Below are 11,625 nucleotides of genomic sequence, written 5' to 3'. Positions count from 1 at the left end.
GGCTGCTCGCGTCCGTTTCCAGCTCTCAGGCCCTAGCAGCAGGTTGCAATGTTTGGAGAAGGACCTAAACTCCGCAGGGGAATCCAAGCAAATTGTATCGGAAGGGGAGGGAGTGTTCATGAAAACGTTTGTATTAATAGTAGAGGTTTTAGTAAAACTTTTTAAAAACAGCTTTGGGTCTAAACTATCTTAGGGGGCCCCTTTAAAACAAGCAAGCTTTTGCTTGACCTGCCAATCCATGTAATATTTGGGATTGTGCCATTCATTCAGTGTATACAGGGTTCTGGTATAGAGCTTTTCAACTTAAAAAGCTTATGTTTTGTTGTTTAAAATACAAGGTGTAAGGCCCCCTAAATGCTTTAGTGGTGGCAACTGACATATACATTTCTAACAAATAAAATGAAGGTGAAAGATTGTAAATAGTAGGTCTAATCCTGCTCCCATTGTAATCAAAGACAGAAGTGCCTTTTGACTTCAGTGGGAACAGGATTGGGTCCATTTCTTCATTTAGGGCCCAATGGCTGAGTGCCCTCTGATTGGTGCTGAACATGCCCAATTCATACTCAGTTAAGTGGCAGTTGATATGGGTGTTCAGAAGATCATAGAATAGGGTTCTGTATTATGAAACTTAATTGTACTCCCATCCCACACCCTGATCTATGAAGTTTCCCCACCCAGACAGTTTACATGACTAATTATTAGGTATTAAAGTGGTTTGTGCAATAGCAGCTTACTGAAGAATGCAGCCAAAATCCTGAGTGTGACTTCTCCTGCTAGAATCTTTATTCATGTATTAACTATTTCTCAGATATTGTGATTCCCCCACATATGGGCTCCCTGAATCCACTGAGCCCAGAACACTGACAACACTACTCCATTGTCTTGTCCTTTATCTTCTTTAATAGAGATGGACCCAAAGTAAAACCTAAGATCCAAAGACTCCGGACTTCGGGGGCAATTCAAGATTCCCAAATTTTAGGGCTTGGGCTCAGACTAATTTTGTTGCTTCTAATCAGTCTCTCAGTCCAGTTACCCTCTAGGTTTTCAAAGCCCCCACAAATCTCATTAGCATCCACTCTTCCACAGTTGGGGGTCATGTTGAGGGTTTGTCCACATGGTAGGATAATGCACTGTACAGTGGAGTGGTTTCTAAAATGCACTAACATGTTGTGCATTAATTGATCTGTGTAGACCCTGCTGGTGTGTACTGAAGGTTCCATAGTATGTTAAAGTGCACTAGGGAACTTTTTGTGTGCATCAGCAGGGTCTGCACAGATCAATTAATGTGTAACTCATTAGTGCTTAAGAAATCACACCCCTGTAGAGTGCATTGCCCCAACCGTGTAGATAAGCCCTACATTGTACTGTCTCATCTATGACATCTCTCCTTCTCTTAAAACCTTTGTGCCTTTTAGTGCTTTTTCCTCTGATCGCTGATTACATTGAATCAAGCCCTTAAGGTGGCCATTGTATGTAATGTGCCAACTCTGTGGATGGTAGGATTGTAGTGGCCATCAGCTCAGCCATCAAATCTGGAAGCAGCATCATTATTTATTTCAAAAGCATAAACTAAGATTTTTCTATGTATGGACTGATTATAAAGTTACATTAGTTTCATAGTTACAGTCCAGTGAAAAAAATTGTATAGTTTGGTATGGTTTATGTTTTCATCTCACCCCTCATTTGATATGGAAGTAATCTCTCCTGGTTCCCCAGCTGAGTGAACTACTGAACACAACTTAGTTTGCAGTGGAAAATATATTGTAGTGAGGCAGTGTGCTGTAGTCAATTACATAGAGAGGGAGTCAGGGAACTGAGTTCTAATTGACTCTGCCTCTCACTTGTTATGTGAATTTTGAAAAGTCACTTCACTTCTGTTTCCTCCCTCTCTTTTGTCAATTTAGATTCTGATCTAAACTCTTTGAGGCAGGGACATTCTCTATGTGTTTGTACAGCCCCTAGCACACTGGGGCCCCAATCTCAGAGGGAACCTATACATGTTACTGTAATAATAATAGCAATGTGAACATTATTTTAAAAATATTTGACATTTATATGATGGTATCCATTCCCAAAGAATCCTAAGGCACTTTATAAATTACATACAAACAGTGTTGCCAAACCTAACCACTCAAAAATCATGACTTGTGCCCCCCAAATCATCAGATTGCTGTAAAAATCATAAGATTTTTAAAATTAATAATTTGGAGATCTTCATATTTGTCTTCTGAGGCTGAAAACTCTTCAGGTCACATTTTCAGACTTTTCTCTGCAACCGTGAAGGCTAGAAACTTACTAGGGTTTTTAATGAAAGCTGAGAATCTCATGCAATCACGTTAATCCAGAAGTTGTGACTTTAAGAAAAACACCAGATATCACAGGGCTCATAATACAATTGCAAAAGTAGCAACACTGAAACTGCACCACTGAAATGCAGCCAGTTCTAGGGTGGAGAGCAACAACCAACTAGCACACAGCATGCTGCACAACTGAGTGATTATGGGCAGTGGAAATTTTGGCCAGGTAAACTGGGATTTAGTGCTATGGGATTTTTAATCCACACAGAGCAGACAGGTCCTTGGATTTTGAGGGTTTGTTTAAATAATTCTGAATCAAATCTGCTATCCAATAGAATACAGTAAAATACATTGCAGGCTGAAAGAACATAGCAGCTTGCAAGGGACTCAGTGAAGCATAAAATGTCATGGACGAACACGGAAAACAGCAGCTTCCCTAATCACCAATCTCTTATATGTGAAGATCAGCATTTTCAAAATGTCCATTAATGTTGGGCACCAGTTGGGTGCCCAAATTTAATAAACATTTCTAGGGTGACCAGACAGCAAGTGTGAAAAATCGGGATGCGGGTGGGGGGGTTCTAGGCTTCTATATAAGAAAAAGCCTCAAATATCAGGACTGTCCCTATAAAATCTGGACATCTGGTCACCCTAAACATCATAAAATGTAGGCCTTAGTCTCTCTGTGACTCAACTGGTTAATAACACCAACATGTTTTTATGTTACTTTTTTGATCCATAGTTAAGTATCTTGTGAGACTTTTTTAATGTTTGTGAATCTCAGTGAGATTCTCAGATGGAAGGTGCTATAGATGCACAAAGTATGATGACTTCAAAAATTAAATGGATTATTCCTGTAGTCATTAACTTAAAGTTTTGCACCACAAAGCACAGGCAAAGATCTCTGCTGCAGTCATAAATGGCACAGACACAAATGCAGTACTTTGAACTAACCTTAAGACTGCAAGTGCATAGAGTGCTCAGATTAAAAGATAAATAGTTCACTTTTTATCTGTCTACATACGTGCTGGAACTAGGAGTGCTGGAGGTGCTGCTGGGATAGGGTTTACAGTTTGGTTCAATGGCTCTCAGCCGTCCCTCCCGTCGTCTCTCCCCCCCCCCCCCATACAAATTGTTCCAGCACCCCTGTCTCTCTAGATTTTTTTCTATAAAATATTCATAGGGTGGTGGTTGTCATGGTTATTTCATGAGCTGGCTGGTGGTTTGAAACAGTTGCACCAATCCAGCTGTGTAGCACCATGTGATGTTTAGAGAATATGCAGGTGATTGGACAGTAGGTTTAGTATGTAACTCCTGAGGGAGTGGCAAAGACTAAAAAGAGCTTTAACCAGCCTGTAGTAGCCTGTTTTTTTGGTGCTTGTAAGAGTTCAGCTGGGTGGAAGCACAAGCAAAGAAGGGGTAAGGAGTATTTATATTATAATTGGGTTTCTAATTGGAATAGAAACATATATTTGAAACAGATCAGAGTAAATGAGTAAATCTGATAATCAGTTGTATAAATCTTGTCTTAATAAGCAACAGTATGCATATACATGTTACAAAATGTATTACAACAGGTTCATGGCAGTAATGGATAGAATATGGTTAGAAAACATAGACAAAAATGAAAATTTGACCACCAAAAAAGGATTTTTGTTTTGATTTCCTCAACTTCTGTCTCAGATCCTGTTTTCTGACCTGCGCTAGAAATGGGGTAGCTGTGGTCCTTTATAATGTGACCATTTTGCATTGCTGTTTATTTCTGATTTGGTGGCAGTCTGCTCCATATTGTGAGGCTGTTTTTGCAGCCTCCTTTCTCTGCCTTGCCTTTTAACAGCATCTTCCAATGCTGATAGAGAATTACAGCTTTTTTTTTTTTGTAAAGCAGCATTTGTTTGCAAAGTTAAATAAAGCAATTTGCGCAACACAGCAAGGGAATAAGAGACTGGTGTTGGAAAAGATGTGCTACCTGGTCTTCCAATTTCCCTGTAGAAATCTAAGAACATATGTTTATGCAACTTCTGTTTTAAATATATATACAAACTGACCACTGTGTAAAACAAGCTTCATGCTTGCAGGAACTAGCTGATTCTTGATCTGTTAAAGACTTATCTGTACATACACTGTATGGTTTTTGTTGTTAAATATTATGTTCGAAGCCATACCGAGTGAAAGAAACTGGAAGATTAAACTGTTGTGCAATAAATAGACAAGCTTTATGTAGGGTTTTTTTTGGGGTGGGGGGGGTGTTGTATGACGTGCTAAAAAATTCCTCTGTTTAATACATACAAGGCTAGTGAAACCGTTGTTACTTATCACGGTTTTTAGTTAATCATCCATGATCCATTAATTTTTACTGAATGAGTCTTTTGCGTACAGCTGCTATTTTCTTTCAACCTGCAAAATAGTTTACAGTATCCTAAAGGAGAGCTGATTTGAGTTAGGGTTCATTTAAAAACAAAATCAATAAATAACCAAGGTCCTGTCTTATTTTTGTGAATTAAAAATCTCATCATACTTCATGCAAATGTCCTTTGTCAAAATTTCTCCACCTCTCAGTTTTGTAGCATTTTTTTTGCCAGTTGTTGAATGCTTCCGGCCATTCCAGAGGTGGTTGCATTTCAGTGGTGCTGTACGTCTTTTATAAAGCACTCTGATGAGATGGGCCTGACGCAAACTTACAATCCAGAACCACAGTGAAAGCCATATTAACTATTGTTATTTAAAATGACTTACATATTTTTTACTCTACGATCTTTGTGTCATTCCTCTACTACAAAAATCACAGTTTGTGCTTATATAATAAATAGAATAATTCTTTATAAAGATGAAAAATATTTTCAGAATTCTGGACATAGGAATATGATAATTGTAGCCCAGCTCTAACTGACAAAACTTAATATCACCACATCTTTAAAAGCTACTGCTGTCTTTCCAAAGGGGAACAATGAGCCAGTAGCCATTCTAGTCGCACCTCCTTTTAAGAGCTTGATTGGATGTAAGAAGTAGTCACAGAGGAAACAGCACTAAAAGGAACTAAGGTTTAAAAAGTTTTATGAGGAGGGGAAGTATCCACTAGAGCAGAATTTGCAATACCTAAGGTTACACAGTTTTAAAAGTCTGCCTCCCAACACACACATAGGTACTGCACAGAGACCTGGATGTAGGCTGACCAGATGTCCCGATTTTATAGGGACCATCCCAATTTTGGGGTCTTTTTCTTATATAGGTTCCTATTATCCTTGACCCCCCTGTCCCAATTTTTCACACTTGCTGTCTGGTCACCCTACGTGGATGGGAAAGTGGATAGAAAGAGGCCTATGCATGGGCTTTAAACACCAAAACCAAGTGGATCGGGAAACCTCAAAGATTATAGGTGGGCTTGATCCCACAAGTTAGGATCTAAGTGAAATGAAAATTTCCATGAATTCCTCCTCCACAGTGGTTTCTGGATTGCGAGTTTTACTTCAGACCCATCTCTGGTTAAGATGCTGAAGGACGGGTCAGAGAAATAGCACGTTCACAATGTTCAGGACCCACTGAAGTTCAGAGAGCGCGTTTCAGGAAGCCCCTAGATGAAGGAATTTAAATAGCTAAGAAGCTTTAAGATGACAGTGAAGATTCCAGCACAAAGGAGAGTCATAATCAAGAACAATCAGCAGTTGTTTGTGCAATATTAGCTTGATTAATCACCTTTGCAGTCTTGGAACTAGTCAGGTAAACTGTGTGTTGGACAGTTTCTGGAGCAGGAGAGATTTCCTAACTCATTAGTGTGGCTGGCTGCCTGTCACATGAATGTTTGTTTGTTTTTACCACCAGAGTTTGGTTGAAAATGTGGGACTTGTCTACATGGGAAAGTGAATTTAACCCCATATTGTTATATCTGTAAACCCCACCCAGGTACACACTTATTCCAGCATAAGTAGGCTTGGCAGAATTAGATTTTAATTGTTTTATAATTTAAATAGTTAATATAGGTGTTTATTTTAAAGCATTTTTCTCTCTTTAAATTTTCAAATTTGTGGGAAATTATAGGGGCAGGTCAAACAATGGGGAAGTTAGACAACAATTATTTAATGGCAATAAATGTTGAGATTTAAAGGTTTATAACAACTAAAACCAAATTGTCAATATCACTTGTCAAAATATACAAAGTAAATATCCTTAAATCAAACTAATAGGTTCTTAAACAACATTTTTTCTTAATAATAAAAATACTGATAAAAAAGTATCAATGGAAATATTTTCTTCATCAATTGTGTGTATATGGTGAAATCCTGTTTACTGATATATACCAATAAAGATCTAGGCCTTCCAAGCCTTAAGTATAAGAGTGTTGGGGGTTTTGTTTTTTCTGTTTATCTTATATTGTCAGGAAAGGGGTTTAAGCCATACCATAATAAGCCACTCATATGAAATTAGACTGTCCATCTCCATTATACCAGAATAACTATGTCAGAAAAACTGGCAAAACTTTTCCATGTAGACAGTTGCTGAGTTGCAGGTAGAGGGCTGAAGGCCAATGAGGAGGCATGACTGCTCTGGATGTGTGTCTCTCTCTCCTTTCTATCTGGTTTTCAAACTGTTTTTTGTGCTTTGGTGGTAGGTCAATTAGTCACATATCCATGGATTATGGTGTTATTAATGATAGACCAGCTGGGTAGGAGCATCAGCAAACAATCCAGACTTGCACACCCAGAACTCTTGTTTTGGGGAGAGGGAGAACCTAGGGTTAGATTTGAAAGGGCTTGGCACTCACAACTGGGGTCTGATTTTCAGAAGTGCTTCATTCCCATTAGAAAATCTTGTCATAAGTGCCACAAAGAGTTCAGTACTAAATGGAAACTGAGCCCTTATGAAAATTCTGACCTTGGAGAACAGGTTTAAATGCTGTGGAGCCAGCCACCTACCCCCTTATAGCTAGTTTGAGTTTGTTTCTGCTTCTTGTTCTTATTGAGGAAGACTGACTGAAAGCATTGGTCACCTTCCTGAATAAGGATCTTTCTGCCATTGGAGAAATTTTCACCAGTGCAGTAATTTCCCCCAAGTGTAAACATGCTGCAGTAATGTAAAGCTAGCTTTACACATGTTACTGGAGTAAGCACCACAGTAAGCTTGGTGTAGGATGTCTCCATTAGAGGTACATCAGCACAAACCTCTCTTGTTATACTGTTGCAAATACAATGCTGCTAAGTTGTTCAGTTTTATCACATCTAAATATTTAGAAGCTGAGGCTTGAAGAAACACACTAGAGTCATGTTACCTGATAATCTCAATTCTCTTTAATGAAAGTTTCTAGTCTTCATACTTGTGTGGAAAAGTTTGAAAGCATGACTCCTACCGACTCAAACACCAAAAGGCAAATAAAAATAACCCAAAGCTTATTTTTAAAATCTCATGACTTAAAATATCATGATTATGTGGGGGCCTGACTCATGAGTTTTGAATCTTTGCGGTCGTAGGTACTGCCAAGATCACTAAAATAGGAAAGTATTTTTCTTCAGGGGCTGAATTGGTTACTATTAAGTTGTCTGATACCCAGTGGCTAGACCCTGCTAGCTAGTGAACTTCTCTACTTCCTCTTCAGCTCCATTTGGTGGGGTCAGGAAACCATTTAACTGCCCACTCAGGCAAGGATATTTACATACTGTGACTTTGGTGGGCAATATACACCTGCAGATTCCTAGTTGCATACTGCCCAGGAATCTGCAGGTACAGATACAAAACTTTGTATTATGGATATAATTTGGATCTAACTTTGTGTTATGATTCATAGATTCTAGGACTGGAAGGGACCTCGAGAGGTCATCGAGTCCAGTCCCCTGCCCTCATGGCAGGACCAAATACTGTCTAGACCATCCCAGATAGACATTTATCTAACCTACTCTTAAATATCTCCAGAGATGGAGATTCCACAACCTCCCTAGGCAGTTTATTCCAGTGTTTAATCACCCTGACAGTTAGGAACTTTTTCCTAATGTCCAACCTAAACCTCCCTTGCTGCAGTTAAGCCCATTGCTTCTTGTTCTATCCTTAGAGACTAAGGTGAACAAGTTTTCTGCCTCCTCCTTATAACACTCTTTCAGATACCTGAAAACTGCTATCATGTCCCCTCTCAGTCTTCTCTTTTCCAAACTAAACAAACCCAGTTCTTTCAGCCTTCCTTCATAGGTCATGTTCTCAAGACCTTTAATCATTCTTGTTGCTCTTCTCTGGACCCTCTCCAATTTCTCCACATCTTTCTTGAAGTGCGGTGCCCAGAACTGGACACAATACTCCAGTTGAGGCCTAACCAGCGCAGAGTAGAGCGGAAGAATGACTTCGTGTCTTGCTCACAACACACCTGTTAATACATCCCAGAATCACGTTTGCTTTTTTTGCAACAGCATCACACTGTTGACTCATATTTAGCTTGTGGTCCACTATAACCCCTAGATCCCTTTCTGCCATACTCCTTCCTAGACAGTCTCTTCCCATTCTGTATGTGTGAAACTGATTGTTCCTTCCTACGTGGAGCACTTTGCATTTGTCTTTGTTAAACTTCATCCTGTTTACCTCAGACCATTTCTCCAATTTGTCCAGATCATTTTGAATTATGACCCTGTCCTGCAAAGCAGTTGCAATCCCTCCCAGTTTGGTATAATCTGCAAACTTAATAAGCGTACTTTCTATGCCAATATCTAAGTTGTTAATGAAGATATTGAACAGGGCCGGTCCCAAAACAGATCCCTGTGGAACCCCATTTGTTATGCCTTTCCAGCAGAATTGGGAACCATTAACAACAACTCTAAGTACGGTTATCCAGCCAGTTATGCACCCACCTTATAGTAGTCCCATCTAAGTTGTATTTGTCTGGTTTATCAATAAGAATATCATGCGAGACAGTATCAAATGCCTTACTAAAGTCTAGGTAGACCACATCCACAGCTTCTCCTTTATCCACAAGACTCGTTATCCTATCAAAGAAAGCTATCAGATTGGTTTGACATGATTTGTTCTTTACAAATCCATGCTGGCTATTCCCTATCACCTTACCACCTTCCAAGTGTTTGCAGATGATTTCCTTAATTACTTGCTCCATTATCTTCCCTGGCACAGAAGTTAAACTAACCGGTCTGTAGTTTCCTGGGTTGTTTTTATTTCCCTTTTTATAGATGGGCACTATATTTGCCCTTTTCCAGTCTTCTGGAATCTCTCCCGTCTCCCATGATTTTCTGAAGATAATAGCTAGAGGCTCAGATACCTCCTCTATTATCTCCTTGAGTATTCTAGGACGCATTTCATCAGGCCCTGGTGACTTGCAGGCATCTAATTTTTCTAAGTGATTTTTAACTTGTTCTTTTTTTATTTTATCTGCTAAACCTACCCCCTTCCCATTAGCATTCACTATGTTAGGCATTCCTTCAGACTTCTCGGTGAAGACCGAAACAAAGAAGTCATTAAGCATCTCTACCATTTCCAAGTTTCCTGTTACTGTTTCTCCCTCTTCACTGAGCAGTGGGCCTACCCTGTCTTTGGTCTTCCTCTTGCTTCTAATGTATTGATAAAAAGTCTTCTTGTTTCCCCTTTATTCCTGTAGCTAGTTTGAGCTCATTTTGTGCCTTTGCCTTTCTAATCTTGCCCCTGCATTCCTGTGTTGTTTGCCTATATTCATCCTTTGTAATCTGTCCTAGTTTCCATTTTTTAATATGACTCCTTTTCATTTTTTAGATCATGCAAGATCTCGTGGTTAAGCCAAGGTGGTCTTTTGCCACATTTTCTATCTTTCCTAACCAGCGGAATAGCTTGCTTTTGGGCCCTTAATAGTGTCCCTTTGAAAAACTGCCAACTCTCCTCAGTTGTTTTTCCCCCTCAGTCTTGATTCCCATGGGACCTTACCTATCAGCTCTCTGAGCTTACCAAAAATCCACCTTCCTGAAATCCATTGTCTCTATTTTGCTGTACTCCCTTCTACCCTTCCTTAGAATTGCAAACTCTATGATTTCATGATCACTTTCACCCAAGGTGCCTTCTACTTTCAAATTCTCAATGAGTTCCTCCCTATTTGTTAAAATCAAGTCTAGAACAGCTTCCCCCCAGTAGCTTTTTCAACCTTCTGAAATGAAAAGCGGTCTGCAATGCAGTCCAAGAATTTGTTGGATAGTCTGTGCCCCGCTGTGTTATTTTCCCAACATATATCCGGATAGTTGAAGTCCCCCATCACCACCAAATCTTGGTCTTTGGATGATTTTGTTAGTTGTTTAAAAAAAGCCTCATCCACCTCTTCCATCTGGTTAGGTGGCCTGTAGTAGACTCCTAGCATGACATCACACTTGTTTTTACCCCTTTTAGCCTAACCCAGAGACTCTCAACACTTCCATCTCCTATGTCCATCTCTACCTCAGTCCAAGTGTGTACATTTTTAATATATAAGGCAACACCTCCTCCCTTTTTCCCCTGTCTATCCTTCCTGAGCAAGCTGTACCCATCCACACCAACATTCCAATCATGTGTATTATCCCACCAAGTTCCAGTGATGCCAACAATGTCATAGTTGTATTTATTTATTAGCACTTCCAGTTCTTCCTGCTTATTACCCATACTTCTCGCATTTGTATATAGGCATCTAAGATACTGGTTTGATCTTGCCTCCCAGTTTTGCCCTGAGCCTCCTTTCTCTCTGACATTATAGCCCACGCTCCCTCTTGTTTCCAACCCATCTCCCAGGTCTCCATGTTCACCACTTACCTGTGGGCTTTGCTCACCTGTCCCCATTGAACCTAGTTTAAAGCCCTCCTCACTAGGTTAGCCAGTCCGTGTCCAAGCCAGTCTGTGAATAGAAGAACTTTTATTGTTAGGGTTGTGTGTTTTTTGCTCATTACACAACTACAATTATATGAAGACACTTCTTGGGCACTCTTGGTTCCCTAATAGGGTTGCCAACTGTCTAATCCCACAAACCCAAACACCCTTGCCCTGCCTCTTCCTGAGGCCCCACCCCTTCTCCGAGGCCCTGCCCCTGCTCACTCCATCCCCCCCCTCCATCGCTTGCTCTCCCACCCCTCACTCACTTTCACCGGGCTGGGGCAAGGGATTGGGTGCGGGAGGGGATGTGGGCTGTGGACTGGGGGGTGGGACCTAGGGGCTCGGAGTGTGGGAGGGGGCTCCAGGCTGAACCTGGGACAGAGGGTTGGGCCATAGGCGCCGACTCCATGGGTGCTCCAGGGCTGGAGCACCCATGGGGAAAAATTAGTGGGTGCTCTGCACCCACTGGCAGCCAAGCTCTCCCCACCCCTCCCCATCCCACCCCCTCCTCCACCCCTGAGCACACCGCATCCCTGCTCCTCTG

The 11,625-nt window shown here is 40.6% G+C and overlaps 1 protein-coding gene across 1 annotated transcript in view; it reads left to right on the top strand.

Moving 5' to 3' along the window:
* Positions 1–3,639: 3,639 nt before the first annotated feature.
* Positions 3,640–11,625, top strand: part of DHCR7 (7-dehydrocholesterol reductase) — a 29,479-nt gene continuing 21,493 nt past the window's right edge. The window contains exon 1 of the mRNA XM_024205060.2: positions 3,640–3,716. The gene's annotated coding sequence lies outside the window, so the exon portion shown is untranslated. The remainder of the gene's footprint in view (positions 3,717–11,625) is intronic.

The sequence above is a fragment of the Terrapene carolina genome, unplaced genomic scaffold (genome assembly GCF_002925995.2).
Source record: "Terrapene carolina triunguis isolate 2854851 unplaced genomic scaffold, T_m_triunguis-2.0 Scaffold96, whole genome shotgun sequence".
Classification (NCBI taxonomy): domain Eukaryota; kingdom Metazoa; phylum Chordata; order Testudines; family Emydidae; genus Terrapene; species Terrapene triunguis.
The sequence above is the reverse complement of the archived record's forward strand: the minus strand, read 5'-3'. Positions and strand labels throughout refer to the sequence as shown.